This window comes from Chlorocebus sabaeus, chromosome 6 (assembly GCF_047675955.1).
Source record: "Chlorocebus sabaeus isolate Y175 chromosome 6, mChlSab1.0.hap1, whole genome shotgun sequence".
In the NCBI taxonomy this organism is placed as follows: domain Eukaryota; kingdom Metazoa; phylum Chordata; class Mammalia; order Primates; family Cercopithecidae; genus Chlorocebus; species Chlorocebus sabaeus.
In genome coordinates this window covers 13,450-32,523 of record NC_132909.1, presented here as the reverse complement: position 1 = coordinate 32,523, position 19,074 = coordinate 13,450, and the positions used below count along the sequence as shown (strand labels likewise).

The 19,074-nt window shown below is 49.2% G+C and overlaps 2 long non-coding RNA genes across 2 annotated transcripts in view; both read left to right on the top strand.

The window, feature by feature from the left end:
- Positions 1 to 9,750, top strand: part of LOC140711786 (uncharacterized) — a 32,403-nt gene extending 22,653 nt beyond the window's left edge. The window contains exon 4 of the long non-coding RNA XR_012093059.1: positions 2,522 to 9,750. This is a non-coding gene — a long non-coding RNA (uncharacterized lncRNA). The remainder of the gene's footprint in view (positions 1 to 2,521) is intronic.
- A 402-nt stretch (positions 9,751 to 10,152) lies between these two features.
- LOC140711784 (uncharacterized) lies at positions 10,153 to 15,070 on the top strand. The gene is made up of 2 exons (XR_012093058.1): positions 10,153 to 13,126; positions 13,817 to 15,070. It is a non-coding gene; the product is annotated as an uncharacterized lncRNA (long non-coding RNA).
- The last annotated feature ends 4,004 nt before the right edge of the window (positions 15,071 to 19,074 follow it).

Sequence of the window (19,074 nt, the reverse complement as noted above, 5' to 3'; positions counted from 1 at the left end):
AGAGCTTCGGGGCGAGTCGAGGGTACTTCACTGGTTTCAAGGCGCGCCGCGGTTGAGTAGCATCCGGGCCAGCGCCCCGCCGCAGGTGCGGACCGGGAGGCTGCGCACAAGAACCCAGCGCTAACGCGCAGGTTGATCCCAGAGGGCGGCTACACACCCTGGCTGGTGTTCAACACGGATAAGCCCAGGTTCTTCTGTAAGCGCCTGCCGAGAGGACGTTCATTTTCCTGTGGAAGATGAGTCGGCCCCTGGGTCAAAGGCGCCGGAGACCTCCTGACCCTGCTGCTCGGTGGCAACGCGGCCGGAGACTTCAAGCTGAAGGCCCTGCTGGGGTACCCCTCGGAGAACCCGTGTTTCCTCAAGGGCTCCTCCAAGTCCAACCTGCCCGTGGTGTGGTGCTCGCACAGGAAAGCCTGGGTAACCATGAGCCTCTCCCAGGAGTGGTTCCCGCACTTCTGCCCCACAGTGGAGAGGTGCTGCACCCAGCACGACCTTTCCTACAAGGTGCTGCTTATCCTGGACAGCACTCCCGGCCACCCTGGGAACTTGGAGGACCCCTTGCACCACATGCGCATGGAATACCTGCCAAGATCACCACGGCTTTCATCCAGCCCATGAACCGGGATGTAGCGGCCCTCTCAAGGCCTGGTACCTGTGGAGGATCTTCTGCCTGCTGACGGCCAAGGCGGACGGCCCAGACTGGCAGGCGACAGTAAGGGACTTCTGGAAGGACTATACCGTCTTCGACACTGTCTACAATATCTCTGAGTCCGAGCCCCAGGAAGAACTCCCACCAGTTGCTCTGTTTTTTTTTTTTTTTTTTTTTTTGAGATGAGTCTGGCTTTGTTGCCCAGGCTGGAGTGCAGTGGCCTGATGTCCGCTCACTGCAAGCTCCACCTCCTGGGTTCACGCCATTCTCTTGCCTCAGCCTCCTGAGTAGCTGGGACTACAGGCGCCCACCACCACACCCAGCTAATTTTTTGTATTTTGTGGAGACAGGGTTTCACCATGTTAGCCAGGATGGTCTCGATCTCCTGACCTCGTGATCCGTCTGCCTTGGCCTCCCAAAGTGCTGGGATTACAGGCGTGAGCCACCAACTGATATTTTTTTTTTTCCTAAATTTGAGGTGGAATCGCGTTCTGTCGCCCAGGCTGGAGTGGTGCAGTGGTGCGATCTCGGCTCACTGCAACCTCCGCCTCCCGGGTTCAAGTGATTCTCCTGCCGCAGCCTCCTGAGTAGCCGGGATTACAGGCCCTCGCCACCATGCCCAGCTAATTTTTAAAAGTATTTTTAGTAGAGACAGGATTTCACCAAGTTGGCCAGGCTGCTCTTGAACTCCTGACGTCAGGTGATCCGCCTGCCTTGGCCTCCCAAAGTGCTGGGGTTACAGGCGTGAGCCACCACGCCTGACTTCCTACCAGTTGCTCTGAACGGAAGGTGGAGGAAGCTATGGCCCAAGCGTGTCCATGGCAATGTGGGCATCTGGCTCATGGAAACTCTCCTGCAGATCCAGGGCGACATCATGGTGTTGGCACACAGTGCAGGTTTTGTAGAGGTGGCAGAGGCCAACACGAGGGAGCTGCTGCAGTGCTGTGGGGCGGATCTGTCCAACGAGGAGTTGATGGGATGGGAGCAGGAGCGGGCGGCCCGGGAGGAGGGCGAGGACAGCTTGCCAGCGTGCCGCCAGCTCACGGCCAGGCACCTGGCCAAGGCCGTTGCACACTTTGGTGCTGGCTTGCAGATCATCAGTGACAGTGATCCCAACTTGAACCACAGTCTCAACATCCGTCAGGGCATCAGCAACATGATCAACTGCTACCAGGAGCTCTTCAAGGGGAAGAGAGGTCCCAAGTAGGGCCTGGGTGTGAGCTGGAGGTGGGAGTTCTGAGGCACAGGACTTTGTTGAGGGAAAGAAGATCCTCCTGTCTCTCTCCCTCAGTGAAAGTGGTACTGTTCTGAATGTTCCCACTTCATTATATTTAATTCCCCAGATTTTTTTTTTTTTTTTTTTTTTGAGAAGGAGTCTCGCGGCCGGGTGCGGTGGCTCAAGCTTGTAATCCCAGCACTTTGGGAGGCCGAGACGGGCGGATCACAAGGTCAGGAGATTGAGACCATCCTGGCTAACACGGTGAAACCCCGTCTCTACTAAAAAATACAAAAAACTAGCCGGGCGAGGTGGCGGGTGTCTGTAGTCCCAGCTACTCGGGAGGCTAAGGCAGGAGAATAGCGTGAACCCGGGAGGCGGAGCTTGCAGTGAGCCGAGATGGCGCCACTGCACTCCAGTCTGGGCGACAAAGCGAGACTCTGTCTCAACAAAAAAAAAAAAAAAAAAAAAAAAAAAGAAAAGAGAAGGAGTCTCGCTCTGTCGCCCAGGCTGGAGTGCAGTGGCACGATCTCAGCTCACTACAAGCTCCACCTCCCAGGTTCACACCATTCTCCTGCCTCAGCCTCCCGAATAGCTGGGACTACAGGAGCCCACCACCATGCCTGGGTAATTTTTTTTTTTTTGTATTTTAATAGAGACGGAGTTTCACCATGTTAACCAGGTTGGTCCGATCTCCTGACCTCGTGATCCACCCGCCTCAGCCTCCCAAAGTGCTGGGATTACAGGCTTGAGCCACTGTGCCCGGCCCTTTAATTCCGCAAATATTTTTTTAATCTGCGTTAATTTATTATCTCAAGTGAACTTCCATCTCAAATACATGGTTCTCAAAAGCTTCCATGAACTCTCAAGCATAACTTATGACAGCCTGGGGCCCTTGGAGCACAGTGTGCCAGTGACCTAGTGGAAGCCCAGGAGAAAGCCAGGTTCACTGTGCAGCGTCTCCCTCTGTGGTCTTCCTGGAGTCTATCCCCACTTCACTGAGCCTTCCGTGTGTCCAGAAGTAGGGCTAGCAGGGATAGATAGACATCCTGCTTATTTTCAGTTCACCTTTCCACTGACCTTCAATCCTGCAGACTGCAAAGACTGAGCCAGCTAAGCCCCCAAAGAGATTCAAATGTGGGTCTGAGTGGGAGGACTTCCCAGCCGCACACCTTCCAGCTCTGTTCCTCCTGGGCCCTGGATGCTTCTTGCCATGCTCTCCTCTGAAATGATGCTCTGCCCTAGCAGACCTGTGGTAGGTGAGCTAGTGAGGCAGCACAGCTGGCTCTGCCCTCCTGGCATCCCAGCCCTGTTATGGGGTATCCGCATGGTTGCAGGCATCCCCTGGCCAGGCCTGGGTGCTCATTCTCCCTCTCTCTTCTTGTCTCCCCACTCTCCCTGCTGTCTCTGCCTGCACTCCTTCTTTCTGCTATTTTCCCCTGGATTCCTCTGATACCCCCTAGACTCTCTTTTTCCCATGGATATGGGCTCATTCCAAGGAAAGGGTGGCATTTGGACACAAGGCCCTAGATCCCACAAAGGAGGACTAGGGGGCACCTGATGCCCCTCAGAAAGAGGCTTGCAGGAACAGCACATGGGAAAGCCATGGGGATGTGATCCATTTGGGTAAGGACTTGGGTTTCAGGGCATGAGTTGGCTTCATTGCAGGATGCAGGTCCTTAAGTGGGTGGTCTCTGTCTCCAGCTGTAGGGTCCTGCCAGGAAGCCTCTATATGAGTCTACCTCCCTTCTGCAGGACCAGAGAGGGGTTGTTATGAACAGCCCAGGGGATTGGTTGCACTAAGCTTGTCTTGAAGGTTTTGCTGGGGAGTCCAGGTGCCCATGTCTCCCACCTGCTCTCCATATACATCTCTGCGCACCTGGCTGAGGCATTCCCAGACCTAACCTCAGATAACATGCATGTGAGAAACACTCCCAAGTCCTAGGCCTCTTGTACCTGAGCAGGCGGCTTCTGCACCAACACTGGGGCTTTCTCTGGGCTGTCCATCATGGGTATATTTCTGGATTCCTGGATTGCTAGTCAGCACCTCACATTTGAGGGTCTGTGCCATTCAGTCTAGAATCAGAGTTGGATGAGAAATCAACTTTGAACACCACCTTTGGGGTGGGTGCATTGACTCACACCTGTAATCTCAGCACTTTAGGAGGCTGAGGCAAGAGTATAGCTTGAGGCCAGGAGTTTGAGACTAACCTGAGCAACATAGTAAGGCCCTGTCTCTACAAAAAAAAAAAAAAAAAAAAAAAGCCAGCTGTGGTGGCATGCACTTGTAGTTCCAGTTGTGGGTGGAGGATTACCTAGGTGCTGAGGCAAGAGACCGAAGGCACAAACTGTTTCCATATAATGAATAAAATAGTTAGGATAAGAATAATCATAATACAAATTAGATATAGAGATGATCGTGAACAATTATCAATCATTATTATAAACATTATTAATCCTTAGCTTTTAATATTGCTCTTTGTTGCATTGCTAATATAACCTAGGAATAACGGGCAGGTATAGGGTCAGGTGCTAAAGGGACATTGTGAGAAGTGACCTAGAAGGCAAGAGTCATGCCCTCTGTCACGCCCGCATAAGGGCCACTTGAGGGCTCCTTGGTCAAGTGGTAACGCCAGTGTCTGTGAAGGCACCCATTAGTTAGCAGACTGCAAAAGGGAGTCTCCTTTCCTTGGAGGAGTCGGGGAACACTCTGCTCCACCAGCTTCTTGTGGAAGGCTGGATATTATCCACGCCTGCCCGCAGTCATCCAGAGGCCTAACCCCTCCCTGTGGTGCTGTGCTTCAGCGGTTACACTCCTTGTCCACTTTCATGCTCCTCCTGTACTCCTGGTTCCTCTTTGAAGTTTGTAGTAGATAGCAGTAGAAGAAACAGTGAAAGTCTTCAGGTCTTTGATCTTTCTTAAAAGTGCATAGAAGAAAATGCTGACGTACGCTGCCTTCTCTCTCTGCTTTGGCTACCTAAAAGGGAAGGGCCCCTATCTGGTAATCACATGACTTGCTTCACCTTGTCAATCACTTAGAAGATTCACCCTCCTTACCCTGCCCCCTTGTCTTGTGTGCAGTAAATATCAGTGCACCCAGCCGTTTGGGGCCACTACCGGTCTTCATGTCTTGATGGTAGTGGTCCCCCCGGCCCAGCTGTTTTCTCTGTTTTTTTTTTTTTTTGAGACAGAGTCTGGCTCTGTCGCCCAGGCTGGAGTGCAGTGGCCGGATCTCAGCTCACTGCAAGCTTTGCCTCTGGGGTTTATGCCATTCTCCTGCCTCAGCCTCCCAAGTAGCTGGGACTACAGGCACCTGCCACCATGCCCGGCTAGTTTTTTTGTATTTTTTTAGTAGAGATGGGGTTTCACCGTGTTAGCCAGGATGGTCTCAATCTCCTGACCTGGTGATCCGCCGTCTCAGCCTCCCAAAGTGCTGGGATTACAGGCTTGAGCCACCGTGCCCAGCCGCTGTTTTCTCTTTATCTCTTTGTCTTGTGTCTTTATTTATTACAATCTCTTGTCTCCACACAGGGGAAGAACACCCACTAAGCCATGTAGGGCTGGACCCTACACCCAGTTGCTCAGGAGGCTGAGGCAGGAAGGTTGAGGTTAGGCCCAGGAGGTTGAGGCTGCAGTGAGCTGTGACTGTGGCACTGCACTGATGCCTGGGTGATAGAGTGAGACCTTGTCGCAAACATCAGCAAACAAATAGCGTCTTGGGGTGTATTAGTCAGATGGGGGGAGTCACACTGACATCAGTTGGCATCCGCTGGTTAGTGTGTGCCAGGCAGGGAGACTGGGCAGTTTTCAGTAAACTGAAGTCTTTCCTGGGCATGCGTTACAGTTTCCTGTCAGCATAGCTTCCTACTGTCATTGTCACAGCTCCCAGCCACATCGGGGTGGACCTTGGCTGTGATATCAAGCAGAAGTTTTTATCACTGCTTTCACATTCCGTTCTCCAAAGAGAGAGATAATTCTATGTACTTGACAAGTGACAAATACAACGAGATAGTCAAACAAATGAAAAAGGCCAAAGAAAAGAGGAAGTCTTCCCTCTTGCTCTGCCACCTGAAGCAATTGGATGCTCTTTGCATTGTGAGTGAGGAAATGCTGAGCATCCCCTCTCAGAAGCAACAGCAACTTTTGCTACTGTGCGAAAAATGAGAACGCCTGTGACATGCTGCATGAGGCTCATGTCAGTATCTGACATGGAGCGAAGCACAACATGCTGGAGGAGCTAAGGAGGTAGCATAGATATGAAGGTCATGCTACATACTCCTGCCGGCAGAATTAAATCTTGTGAAGAAAGGCATTGCAAGCTTGGGCTTGGTGGCTCAGGCCTATAATCGCAGCACTTTAGGAAAAAAAGGTAGGGGGATCGCTTGAGCCCAGACGTTCAAGACCAGCCTAGGCAACGTGGTGAGGCCCTATCTCTACCAAAAAAAAAAAAAAAAAAAACCTTAGCTAGGCATTGTGGTGCACATCTGTGGTCCCAGCTATTTGGGAGGCTGAGGCTGGAGGATTGCTTGAACCTGGGAGGTTGAGGCTGCAGTGAGCCGTGATCGTGCCACTGTACTCCAGCCTGGGTGACAGAGTGAGACCTTACTTCCAAAAAAACACAAAAAACAAAAAAAGGCATTGGAGTTCAGCTTGTTGTTTTCACAGACAAATAATGGTTAAGATAAATTAATGAAAGAAAAAAATTAACAGTAGAGGATTAACAAAACTGTAAGTTTTTTTTTCTAATTCCCTTCCCTTCCCTTCCATTCCTTTCCCTTTCCCTTTGCTTTCCTTTCCTCTTCCTTTCCTTCCCTTCCCTTCCCTTTCCCTCCCTCCCTCCCTTCCTCCCTCCCTCCTCCCCTTGCCTTCCCTTTGTATGAAAGTGTACCCGTGTGCCTTGTGTTTGTATCTGTGAGTGTGCACATGGGTTTGCCTATGTGTATGAGTGTGTGTGTGGTGAGTGTGCTTCTGTGCACACTTGTGTGTGAGAGTGTGGTGTGCTTCTGTGCACACGTGTGTGTGAGTGTGCTTCTGTGCACACTTGTGTGTGTGAGTGTGGTGAGTGTGCTTCTGTGCACACTTGTGTGTGTGAGTGTGGTGAGTGTGCTTCTGTGCACACTTGAGTATGTGAGTGTGGTGAGTGTGCTTCTGTGCACACTTTGTGTGTGGTGTACTTCTGTGCACACTTGTGTATGTGAGTGTGGTGAGTGTGCTTCTGTGCACACTTGTGTATGTGAGTGTGGTAAGTTGCTTCTGTGCACACTTGTGTATGTGAGTGTGGTGACTGTGCTTCTGTGCACACTTGTGTGTGTGTGGTGTGCTTCTGTGCACACTTGTGTGAGTGTGGTGAGTGTGCTTCTGTGCACACTTGTGTATGTGAGTGTGGTAAGTTGCTTCTGTGCACACTTGTGTATGTGAGTGTGGTGACTGTGCTGTGCACACTTGTGTGTGTGGTGTGCTTCTGTGCACACTTGTGTATGTGAGTGTGGTGAGTTGCTTCTGTGCACACTTGTGTGTGTGAGTGTGGTGAGTGTGCTTCTGTGCACACTTGTGTGTGCGAGTGTGGTGAGTGTGCTTCTGTGCACACTTGTGTATGTGAGTGTGGTGAGTGTTCTGTGCACCCTTGTGTATGTTTGGTGAGTTGCTTCTGTGCACACTTGTGTATGTGAGTGTGGCGAGTGTGCTGTGCACACTTGTGTATGTGAGTGTGGTGAGTGTGCTTCTGTGCACACCTGTGTATGTGAGTCTAGCGACTGTGCTTCTGTGCACACTTGTGTATGTGAGTGTGGTGAGTTGCTTCTGTGCACACTTGTGTATGTGAGTGTGGTGAGTTGCTTCTGTGCACACTTGTGTATGTGAGTGTGGTGAGTTGCTTCTGTGCACACTTGTGTATGTGAGTGTAGTGAGTTGCTTTGCACACACTTAGTGTGGTGCGTTGCTTCTGTGCACACTTGTGTATGTGAGTGTGGTGAGTGTGCTTCTGTGCACATACTTGTGTATGTGAGTGTGGTGAGTGTGCTTCTGTGCACACTTGTGTATATGAGTGTAGTGAGTTGCTTTGCACACACTTTGTGAGTGTGGTGAGTTGCTTCTGTGCACACTTGTGTATGTGAGTGTGGTGAGTGTGCTGTGCACACTTGTGTATGTGAGTGTGGTGACTGTGCTTCTGTGCACACTTGTGTGTGTGAGTGTGGTGAGTGTGCTTCTGTGCACACTTGTGTATGTGAGTGTAGTGAGTGTGCTTCTGTGCACATACTTGTGTGTGTTGAGTGTGGTGAGTTGCTTCTGTGCACACTTGTGTATGTGAGTGTAGTGAGTTGCTTTGCACACACTGTGAGTGTGGTGAGTTGCTTCTGTGCACACTTGTGTATGAGTGTGGTGAATGTGCTGTGCACACTTGTGTATGTGAGTGTGGTGACAGCTTCTGTGCACACGTGTGTGTTGAGTGTGGTGAGTTGCTTCTGTGCACACTTGTGTATGTGAGTGTAGTGAGTTGCTTTCCACACACTTTGTGAGTGTGATGAGTTGCTTCTGTGCACACTTGTGTATGTGAGTGTGGTGAGTTGCTTCTGTGCACACTTGTGTGAGTGTGGTGAGTTGCTTCTGTGCACACTTGTGTATATGAGTGTGGTGAGTTGCTTCTGTGCACACGTGTGAGTGTGGTGAGTTGCTTCTGTGCACACTTGTGTATGTGAATGTGGTGAGTGTGCTTCTGAGCACACCTGGTGTATGTGAGTGTGGTGAGTTGCTTCTGTGCACACACTTGTGTATATGAGTGTGCATGCAAGTGCGATGAGTGTGTGCCTGTAGACATGTTTACCTGTGTGTGCATATGTGTGTGGGCAAACACAGCTATTTCTGTGTGTGTGTGTGCCTTCCCTGTGTGTGTGTACACGTGAATGTGGTGAGTGTGCCTGTGTGAACACAGGCGTATTCCTGTGTGTGTGATGTGAGCATGTGCATGTGTGTATTCTCGAGGGCTGAGGGACGCAGCCCCCCTTCAGCACCTGGTAACTGTCCCCACCCCCACAGCGGGCCTAGCACAGGGATCACTTTGTCAGGGTGACCTGGCTCATACTTGAAGCCTTTGAGCTGGACTCTGGCTTTATCCATGAGGCCAGGCTGCATGTTCAGATGGCCACACTGGAGGATGACGTGGCAGAGGAGGAGCATTACACAGGCCAAATAGACTTCACCAACCTCCCCGTAAAGCTGTCTCCCGTTTCCCCACCTCAGGGGTCACCCCTCAGATCTCATCCAGCCACACATCCCTCTATTTCTCCTCCTAAGATCCTGCAATTCCCTCCACTTTGCTCTATCTCCACTTCTTTCACTGGCTCATGCCAGATCGTCTCCCTGTAGGCACCCCACTGGCCCCCATTGACCCCCAGCAGGATGTGATGAGATCGGAGAGAGGCGGTGTCAGGGACGAGGTGGGCGGGCCTCCTGCTGATGGAAGGAAGCTCAGCCTCTGCAGTGACCTCAGGCTGCCTGGGTCCCCATAGGCCTCTGACTGGCCTCTGCTGGCCTCAGGTGAAGAGAACCTTCTACCAGAACGTGTCCTCTCCAGCGGTGTTCTTCCAGCCCTCTACGGTGTGCACAATGGGAACTTCCAGGTGTGTGCAGAGACCACGGCAGGGCGTCGGGGGCAGGTGTTGCCCAGAGCTCTGGCCTGCCCGAGATGTTGGCTTCCATGAAGGTTTGGCAGCCAGTAAGGGAGCCTTGTCAGTGCTTGGAGCCTTTTTTGTATATTCAGTGTATTTCGATTTACACGCTGTATCTCAAATGGGGAAAAACTAGCTTTATTTTCCATTGCTGATTTCTTTTTGTTCTCATGTCTCCAGTTCCATTGTTGATGGAAAAATGTAAATTTCTCATGACTTATCTCTGTCCCCTCTGGTTTGCGGCTGTCTGCACCCACCATGTGCCTCACCTCCTCCTTCTGCGAATGTGTCTGTCCTGTGGCCGTGGGGAAGGGTCTGTGGTGTGTGCACTGCCCTCGGGGCTCTCACTGCCTCTGGGCTCCTGCTCTGCCTGGTCCCCTGGTCCCCCTGGAACGCATGCCAGAACCAACCACAGTTGAGGAGTGAGCTCTGCACTTCCCCCTCTGTGGCCCTGTTGGGCCCCCACAGCCCAGGAATTAATGAGCAACTTGGGGGTTGCATCAGGCCCTCCCCTCCCTGCTGGGCTGGCGGTTCGTGCCCCCTGGGTGGGAGGAGCGGGAGAGGGAGGAAGGGGTGGGAGGAAGACGAGGGTGGGAGGAGGGGGGGTGGGAGGAGGGGGAGAGGGAGGACTCCAGTGAGTGGTCTCTGGTTTTTCCCCTCAAACTCCTCACTTTGGGCAAAGGACAAGAAGCAGTGAGGGCCCCTCCCTGGGTTCTGGGCCAAGCTGACCTCTCTTCTCCAGGATCTTCCCTCCCTGTTCTCTAGGGTATCCCTGGGCCCTGTGCGGCAAGGATGCCCCCTCCACACTGCTGCTCCAGCTTACTATGCAGAAAAAATCCTTTTCTCAGTGACGAGACTGGTTTTCAAGATTTTTGTGCAAACATTTAATTTGAACCGTAAACCGGGCACCTGATTCTTGGCAGAGTCCCCCTCTTTCCCCAGGGTGGTAGGTGTGACCAAGAGCCTGGGCAGCTGAGAACAAGGCTGAGCAGAGCACAGATTGTGACTTTGCCCTGGACTGTCACCCTGTTGCAGGCACCAGCACTAACCTAGAGAACAAAGGCACCTACCAGGGGTTATTTAGACCCTCTGGTGGGGATCTGGTGCTGGAGGTTGCTCTCCAGGGAGCAGTGCAGTGATGGAGGGTGTGGTGTGTGTGGTGCATGGGATGGAGGTTCCTGGTCTCACCAAGGGAACGGCTTCCTTTTGGAGGTGGGGGCCTCCTGTGGCCCCATGGAAGGATCCTGGTCTGTTAGCCTTAGCCCAGTGCTTTGAAAGTCACCAGTCCTGACAGCGACTCGTGTGTGTGTGTGTGTGTGTGTGTGTGGTGGGAATGCCCAGTCTCTGTAGCTGCTGAAAGGCCTTCAGGCACATGCTGTCGGGAGTTGGCTCTGTCCTGGGCATATGTCACCATCTGTAGCTTGGTTGAGGCTGCTGTGAGCTCCAGGCCCTGTGCTGGCGGAGCGGTGAGTAGCCTGAAGGGACTCAGGGTCCCATGATGAGGCTGGGCTGGCACATGGAGGAAAGACAGAATGTTCAAGACACAGGCGCTTCTTGGACTCTGGGCGTGGACTCAGGAGGGCTTCCTGGAGGAGGAGGGAGGGTTAGGGTTAGGGTTAAGGTTAAGGGTTAGGGTTCAGGGTTCAGGGTTAGGATTAGGGTTAGGGTTGGGGTTGGGGTTGGAGTTGGTGTTGGGGTTGGGGTTGGAGTTGGTGTTAGGGTTAGGGTTGGGGTTGGGGTTGGGGTTGGGGTTGAGTTTGGGGTAGGGTTGGGTTAGGGTTAGGGTTAGCAAATTTCTCGACTTGTTGACATTTGTTATTAACTGAGCGGGAATTAGGAGAGGAACCTGGTCTTCTCCGCACAACCCAGCAGGTACGCCGCCCATGTTCCTGTGGAGAACACCGTTTCCTGTAGGGCCGACAGGTGTGGACCAAGTAGCTGTGAAATTTCATCTGAAGAAAACGCAAAAGGAGGACGCGAGTGAGCTCAGTGGAGAGGGGTGCTACCCCAGGGGACGTGCCCATGCATGGACTTGTGAACCCTGAATATCTAAGATGTTCTCAGTCAATGTAGAAAGTTTATTTTGCCAAAGTTGAGGACGCATGCCCGTGACACAGCCTCAGGAGGTCTTGACGACATGTGCCCAAGGTGGTCGGGACACAGCTTGGTTTTATACATTTTAGGGAGACAGGAGACATCAATATATGTAAGATGAATGTTGGTTCTGTCGGGAAAGGCGGGACAACTCGAAGCAGGGAGGGGGCTTCCAGGTCACAGGTAGGTGAGAGACAAACTTGTATTCTTTTGGGTTTCTGAATAGCCTCCCCAAAGGAGGCCATCAGATATGCACTTATCTCAGTGAGTAGAGGGGTGACTTTGAATAGAAGGGGAGGGGAGGCAGGTTTGCCCTAAGCAGTTCCCAGCTTTTTTCCCTTTAGATTAGTGATTTTTGGGCCCTCAGATTCATTTTCCTTTCACAGGCTAAACAGCTTTAGGAACTGAAAGGTTCATGAGGCTGTAAGGAAGAGTCGAGTTGCTCCAGGTGAGCCCGTGCCACAACAGCATGCAGGACCTGGGTGCCCATGACAAGCTCCTGGGAGGGTTCGGGAAAGGGAGCCGTGAACCCTGACTATCTGAGATGGTTTCAGGTGATTTAGAAACTTAATTTTGGCTGGGCGCGGTGGCTCACGCCTGTAATCCCAGCACTTTGGGAGGCCGAGGCGGGCGGATCACAAGGTTAGGAGATCGAGACCATGGTGAAACCCCATCTCTACTAAAAATAGAAAAAATTAGCTGGGCGCAGTGGCGGGCGCCTGTAGTCCCAGCTCCTCGGGAGGCTGAGGCAGGAGAATGGCGTGAACCCGGGAGGTGGAGCTTGCAGTGAGCCGAGATTGCGCCACTGCACTCCAGCCTGGGGGACAGAGTGAGACTCCGTCTCAAAAAAAAAAAAAAAAAAAAAAAAGAAACTTAATTTTGCCAAGGTTGAGAACGTGACCTGGGCGCCCACGAGGGGCTCCTGGGAGGGTTCGGGAAAGGGAGCCGTGAACCCTGACTATCTGAGATGGTTTCAGGTGATTTAGAAAGTTCATTTTGCGGAGGTTGAGGACATGCACCCGTGACAGCCTCAGGAGATCCTGACGACAAGTGCCCAAGGTGGTCAGGGCACAGCTCGGTTTTAGGGAGACATGAGACATCAGTCAATACATGTCGGAAGTACCTTGCTTCCATCCAGAAAGGTGGGGACAACTGGAAGCAGGGAGGGGGCTTCCAAGGTCACAGGTAGGTGAGAGACAAACGTTGCGTTGTTTTGAGTTTCTGGTTAGCCTCTCCAAAGGAGGCAATCGGATGTGCACCTATCTTAGTCAGGAGATAGGTGATTTGGAATAGAATGGGAGGCAGGTTTGCCCTGAGCCGTTCCCAGCTTGACTTTTCCCTTTAGCTTAGTCATCTTGGGGCCCCAAGATGTTCTTTTCACAGAGCCTATGACTAGATTTGCATTTTTCGATCCTGCGAGGAGGCTGCTGCACACATGCAGAAGTCACGCTGGTGGCCTGGACTCCGAAGGGAGAGAAGTGGATTTGAGAGACATTTAGGAGGTAGGATTGCCAGGGCCTTGGTGATAGCTTGGATGTGGAGGGCGGAGCAGGAGGGGTGTCAAGCAGATATTGCTGTTAGATTACCACCTGGGATATTAGGGAGAGTGAGTGGGCTGTTTTTCCTTTGTTAGGCAGAACTTGGTTTTGTGGTGCAGTAGGGTGCCTCAAACCAAAGGCCTGACTTCCTCGTACAGGCCAGACCCCACATGGCCGTTCCTGTCACTGCCAGGCCTCTTTGAGGCTGAGAGAGATGGTTTTGTCTGGCCTCTGCCCTGCACGTGTTTCCGAATGACTTCTCTGTGTTGGCAGATTTGGGGGTCCACCAGATAGGATCCTGTGAAGACACCGCAAAGGTCTTTAGTCCAATTTATAAAACATCTTTTTGTTCATTATATCATTTCCACAATCAAAGATGAATAAAATATACAGAGGTTTATTTAGTGAATGAGGTTGATGGTGCACCTGTGCTAGGCAGTGTTTTAATTCGTTGAAACACCAAGGAGTTGAGACAATCCTTTACCTTGGAGTTTTGTGTCTGTAAGTCCTGCTGTTGAGAGCTGTGTGTGTTAAAATGTCTAATTTGGGCAGGTGAGATCTGGGCCATCTGTAAGGTTAGGTGAGAGGAGGTTGGTGTCCAGCAAGTATCCAGTGCCCCATCAACATCCCAGTTCTTGTCCACCAATCTTCCAGTTGTAGGACTGATGCGGAGGCCCTCGGAGCGACTTCAGAGGAGAAGTAGTGTGCTCTGTGGCTGGCTGTTTTGGAGTGTAAATTGTAAATCCTCTGCAAACAAGAAGTTGGAAACAAGTAGCATTTCAGCTTGAGTTTCTTGTAAATGGCTTGCAGTCGTATGAACCAGAGCATGTATACCACGGGGCAACACGAGGGTCCCTCTATCACCATTTCTCCCAGTGGCCTAGGTGGGGATTTAAACAGAATAATGTGTGCAGCTTCATTGTGTGAAAGTCCAGTACTTTGTGCTTGGAGTGGCATCAGGGAAGGGCCTTTGACTTTGAAGGCTGCTGCGTCTCGCTCTGTGATAGGAGGCACAACGTGGCCTTGGTCTTACGAAGACCTTGGGTGCCACAGCTCACTTCAGCCCTGATCAGCATGATGCAGGTGCTGGGCCCTGGTTCTGGAGGTGAGAATACACCCTGGGCTTCCACTGCATGGCTGCCCTGTGAGCATCCGGGTGCTTATTTGGGGACTGATACGGAGTCCTGTGCCAGATGCAGTGGTGCACACCTGGGAACCAAGGGTCCCTGCTTCTACTGGAGAATCTGGACAGATGTAAAAGGTAAGAAAGGCTGTGGGTAGGGGTTAGGGTTAAGGTTAGGCTTGGGGCTGGGGTTGGGATTGTGGTTAGGGTTAGGGTTAGGGTTGGGGTTGTGTTTAGGGTTATGATTAGGGTTTAGTGTTAGGGGTTAGGATTTTAGCGTTAGCGTTTTAGGGTTATGGTTAGGGGTTAGGTTTGGGGTTATGGTAAGGTGTTAAAGGTTAGGGTTAAGGTTTAGGTTTAGGGTTGGGGTTAAGGGTAAGGGTTACAGTTTTTAGGGTTAGGGTGCTTGGCAAAATGGGTCCACCCTCTCCCGGGTAACCCTGGCTCTAGGCCCTCTTTTATGTCCTAGCCTGCCCCACCAGTCCCCTGGAGCCCTCTGCTGGCCTAAACTCCATGCTGTATGTTCTTACTTATAAGTGGGACATAAGCTATGATGATGATTCCAAGGCCTAAGAATGATAAGTGGGCTTTGGGGACTTAGGGGGAAAGGTGAGAGGGAGGTGAGGGATAAAACCCTACACATTGGGTACATTGTACTCTGCTTGGGCTATGGGTGGACCAAAATCTCAGAAACCATCAATAAAGAACTTTAGCATTTAACCAAAACCACCTGTTCCCCAAAACTATTGAAATAAAATAAAATAAAATAAAATAAAATAAAATAATAACAACAGATGTCTTATTCCTTTGGTAGACCACATGGCCTAGCTCAAGAATTTACTAAATACTTGTAAAATATAAGAATAGATGGAACAACTGGGTAAGCACAGCTCATGCAGAGATGTCCAGCCATTTCAGAAGTGTTAAGGTTCAAAGCAGTGTTCCCTGTGCAGGCCCTGGGGTACTGCATTTTTGGGGAGGCGCTGCCATCTCAAGCCTCCTTGTTTATGGCTCATGTTCTAACCCTCACACAGCACATGCTTGTCTTTAAAAACATCAAGGTGAAATAAACCACATGTTAATCCAGGTAGAATAAGTGGGCAATTAGCGAACCCGCATAATTTAGTTGTATAATAGTAAACTTCTGCTGCATATTTAAAGGAAAATAGACAATATAATCTTTTTAATAAAAAGTGCAAATTATTCCACTGTTTCTGAATACTCACTGCTAAAACTCCACACTGAAGCACTGCCCAGAATGGTGGCCCATGAAGCGCTCTCAGTCTGGGACACGTTATTCCTCTTGTGTAAAAACTGCACCACTTTCAGACAGACTCTCAGGCAAAGACACAGAAAATTATCTCATTATTAGATTCATGATCTTTTAGAGGTTTCCTATTGCTGAGGTCATCTGAGCCAGTAGTTTTCAAAATGAGTTGATGGCTTCATATCCTAAAATGTTGCATTTAAATTCTAGTTAAAAATAGTTTACTGTATTTTTCCATTCTAAGACAGATTTTTTTTATGCTTTACTGTTTCTGGAATTAGCATGCATCTTACAATTGATACACTGCATTAAATATGATGAGATCTCTTCTGTTATTCTAAAAAATTATCAATACATTTGTGATGAATATTGATTTAACAGCATCTCAGAATTTAAAACATGCAGGTTACAATCATTAACTCTTCTACAATATTCAGATACAAGAAGGTCATATTTCTTTCTTTTTATAAGTCAAATTATATCTAGCAGAAACTCACATGTATGATGATATCGAAGATTCCAATTCACAGAGATTCCTCGTCATATTCTGTGCCAGACACTGGAGGCGGGTATGGTGGCACTTCATGCTCCTCACCTTCCTGTCTCACTACTTTTCCTGTGACTGCCGACTGCTGGCCCTTTACTCTGAAGTGGGTGAGAGGACCACTGCCCCGGCACTGGGGAGGGGATGCTCCTCACAGCACAAGAAGTGTCAGGAAGGCAGCCGTCACATGCCAGAACCTTGGCCACACCAACCACATCTGGGGAATTGCATGTGACTAGGGCCTAGCCCATTAGGAATGCTACTGTTCTGGGAATATCTCCCCGGTATCTTCATTTTGTTTTTCCATTGGCTAGTGCAGCTTAACCCCTTAGATGATTCTAGATCTCCCCTGAAAATACCTAGGTGAGAGTTATCCAGGCAAATTCTCTTTTCCTCCTTTAAAACCATAAAGGCCATATGTGTGTGTGTGTGTTACAGCGAAGCCTAATCTGCAAAAGCACAGCTTGGCCTTCAGGAAATAGATGGGAAAAGGGAAAAGGGCTGCTTTATGATTTCCTTGTGCCTTCAAAGCACACACAAAGAAAATATCAGTTAGTACTTTCTCTAGTAATTCCATCTGTAACATTGAGCATTTAAAAGTTGTTATAATACATTTAAATACCATGCCCATACAAGCGCATTATAAAATGTAGCATTAATGAAACAATTATATGTCCCAACTTAACCTGTCTTCTTGTAAGCCATGAAATAAATTTCTCCCACTATCTCTATGAATATGTTTACCATTTGTGCAAATATACCACTGAATAGAGATAGTAGACTATCTTTATTTTGACAACAATCCACTCATAAAATTACAAAAATTCTGCTATAACCCGTGTGCATTGCTAGATGCAGTTAAATGTGAACCAAGGCCCATTTGTTCATGCATGTGTTTTATGATGTTGTCTGTTCCTTTTTTGACTTATATATTTATAAAACAGAATGTGAGAAGAGTTAGCTCTTTGTAGTTATTTAGCTGTAAGACATAGAAAACTATTCTAGAACCTTTAAAAAGCAGTTGCAGGAATTTTTTAAAAGTCCCTGAAATTACAAGTCAAGATATTATTTTAAATTATTATTCTTTGAAACTCCTTTTGTGTATACATCAAGATTTATCAATAACATATAAACAAAGTAGGAAAGTATGGTTACCATATTTTATAATGGCACCTCATGTTGCTTATTTGTTTTATAATTAAGTCATAAATTGAGCTCACAAAAATATTTATATTAATAAAATGATTATCATTGGTAATGTTTGAATTTTTCTTGTACATTTTTATGTAACAACAAAAAAAGTTTTTACTATTAAAAATGGTTTTGGCCAGGCGCGGTGGCTTAAGCCTGTAATCCCAGCACTTTGGGAGGCCGAGACGGGCGGATCACAAGGTCAGGAGATCGAGACCATCCTGGCTAACACGGTGAAACCCCGTCTCTACTAAAAAATATAAAAACCTAGCCGGGCGAGGTGGCGGGTGTCTGTAGTCCCAGCTACTCGGGAGGCTGAGGCAGGAGAATGGCGTGAACCCGGGAGGCTGAGCTTGCAGTGAGCTGAGATCCGGCCACTGCACTCCAGTCTGGGCGACAAAGCGAGACTCTGTCTCAACAACAACAACAACAAAAATGGTTTTAAAAAAATTGGAGCAAGCCTAACCTTCATTTTATAAATACAATAACCTGAGGCTCATCAGGGCTGGTAACTCACACAGGTGCACACCCAGCATTGCTGGATATCAGCTCAGGATCCAGAATGAATTTTTTTTTTTTTTTTTTTTTTTTGAGACGGAGTTTCGCTCTGTCGCCCAGGCTGGAGTGCAGTGGCCGGATCTCTGCTCACTGCAAGCTCCGCCTCCCGGGTTCACGCCATTCTCCTGCCTCAGCCTCCCGAGTAGCTGGGACTACAGGCGCCCGCCACCTCGCCCAGCTAGTTTTTTGTATTTTTAGTAGAGACGGGGTTTCACCGTGTTAGCCAGGATGGTCTCGATCTCCTGACCTCGTGATCCGCCCGTCTCGGCCTCCCAAAGTGCTGGGATTACAGGCTTGAGCCACCGCGCCCGGCAGGATCCAGAATGAATTTGAACAATTCATGCTAAATTAACAAATGCACTTTAAAATAGGCCCATATTAATCCCAAAGTAACTAAACCTGTGGAATTTGTAAAAGAAGATGTTTATGAATGAGGACGTGGCCTTTCGACATTAGTTCTGATTCTCCCCTTTCTAAAAGAATCTACAGTCTCTATTTTCCCATTACGAGATTTCAGAGGACAGCCTGGTGGCACTTACAGCAGACATCACAGATGTCTGAGTGTTCCGTTTGAGGACGGTAAAGGCTTTGTTTGTTTCATAAAACCTTTGTTTTCCAGGGGAGAAAACGCAGGTTGAGTCTAAAGTCAATCCTCCCATTGAAATATTTTAATGACGCTGTAAAAGGTTGTTGTGTTTCGCAGGTGCGAGTGGAGGCATGCAGTCCTGACTTCTGAGTGGAGCTAGAGGAGAATTATGTTAATGAGTTTGCACTCCTTGCTCAATTTTTAAATATAAATAGACTTAAGCAATGCTTTTTAATGAGAATAAAATAGTTTAACAATGTTTACACACCTATTTCAGTTACTACATTCTGTAATCTATTTTTATCCTCACAACCATGGAAGCACTCCACCGTCTCCATTTCAGAAAGTAGACAGTAACTGAACAAAACTGTCCACTTTTAAAAAACATGATTTATTTCATTATGAAAGTTCATAGTTGATGTAATTAATACCTTTTTGTGGTCCTAATTCAATGGTGTGGACATCTGCACGCTGTCGTGGGTCCACCGTTGTGGTGAAATCGCACACAGTGGTCTCACTGCCCTAAACAGCCAGGGCTGTCTGCCCATCCATCCTTTCCTCTCTCCAACCCCTGTCAACCATTGATTGTTTTTCCCTATCTATGTAATTTTCCCTTTTCCAAAATGTCATGTAATTGGAATCA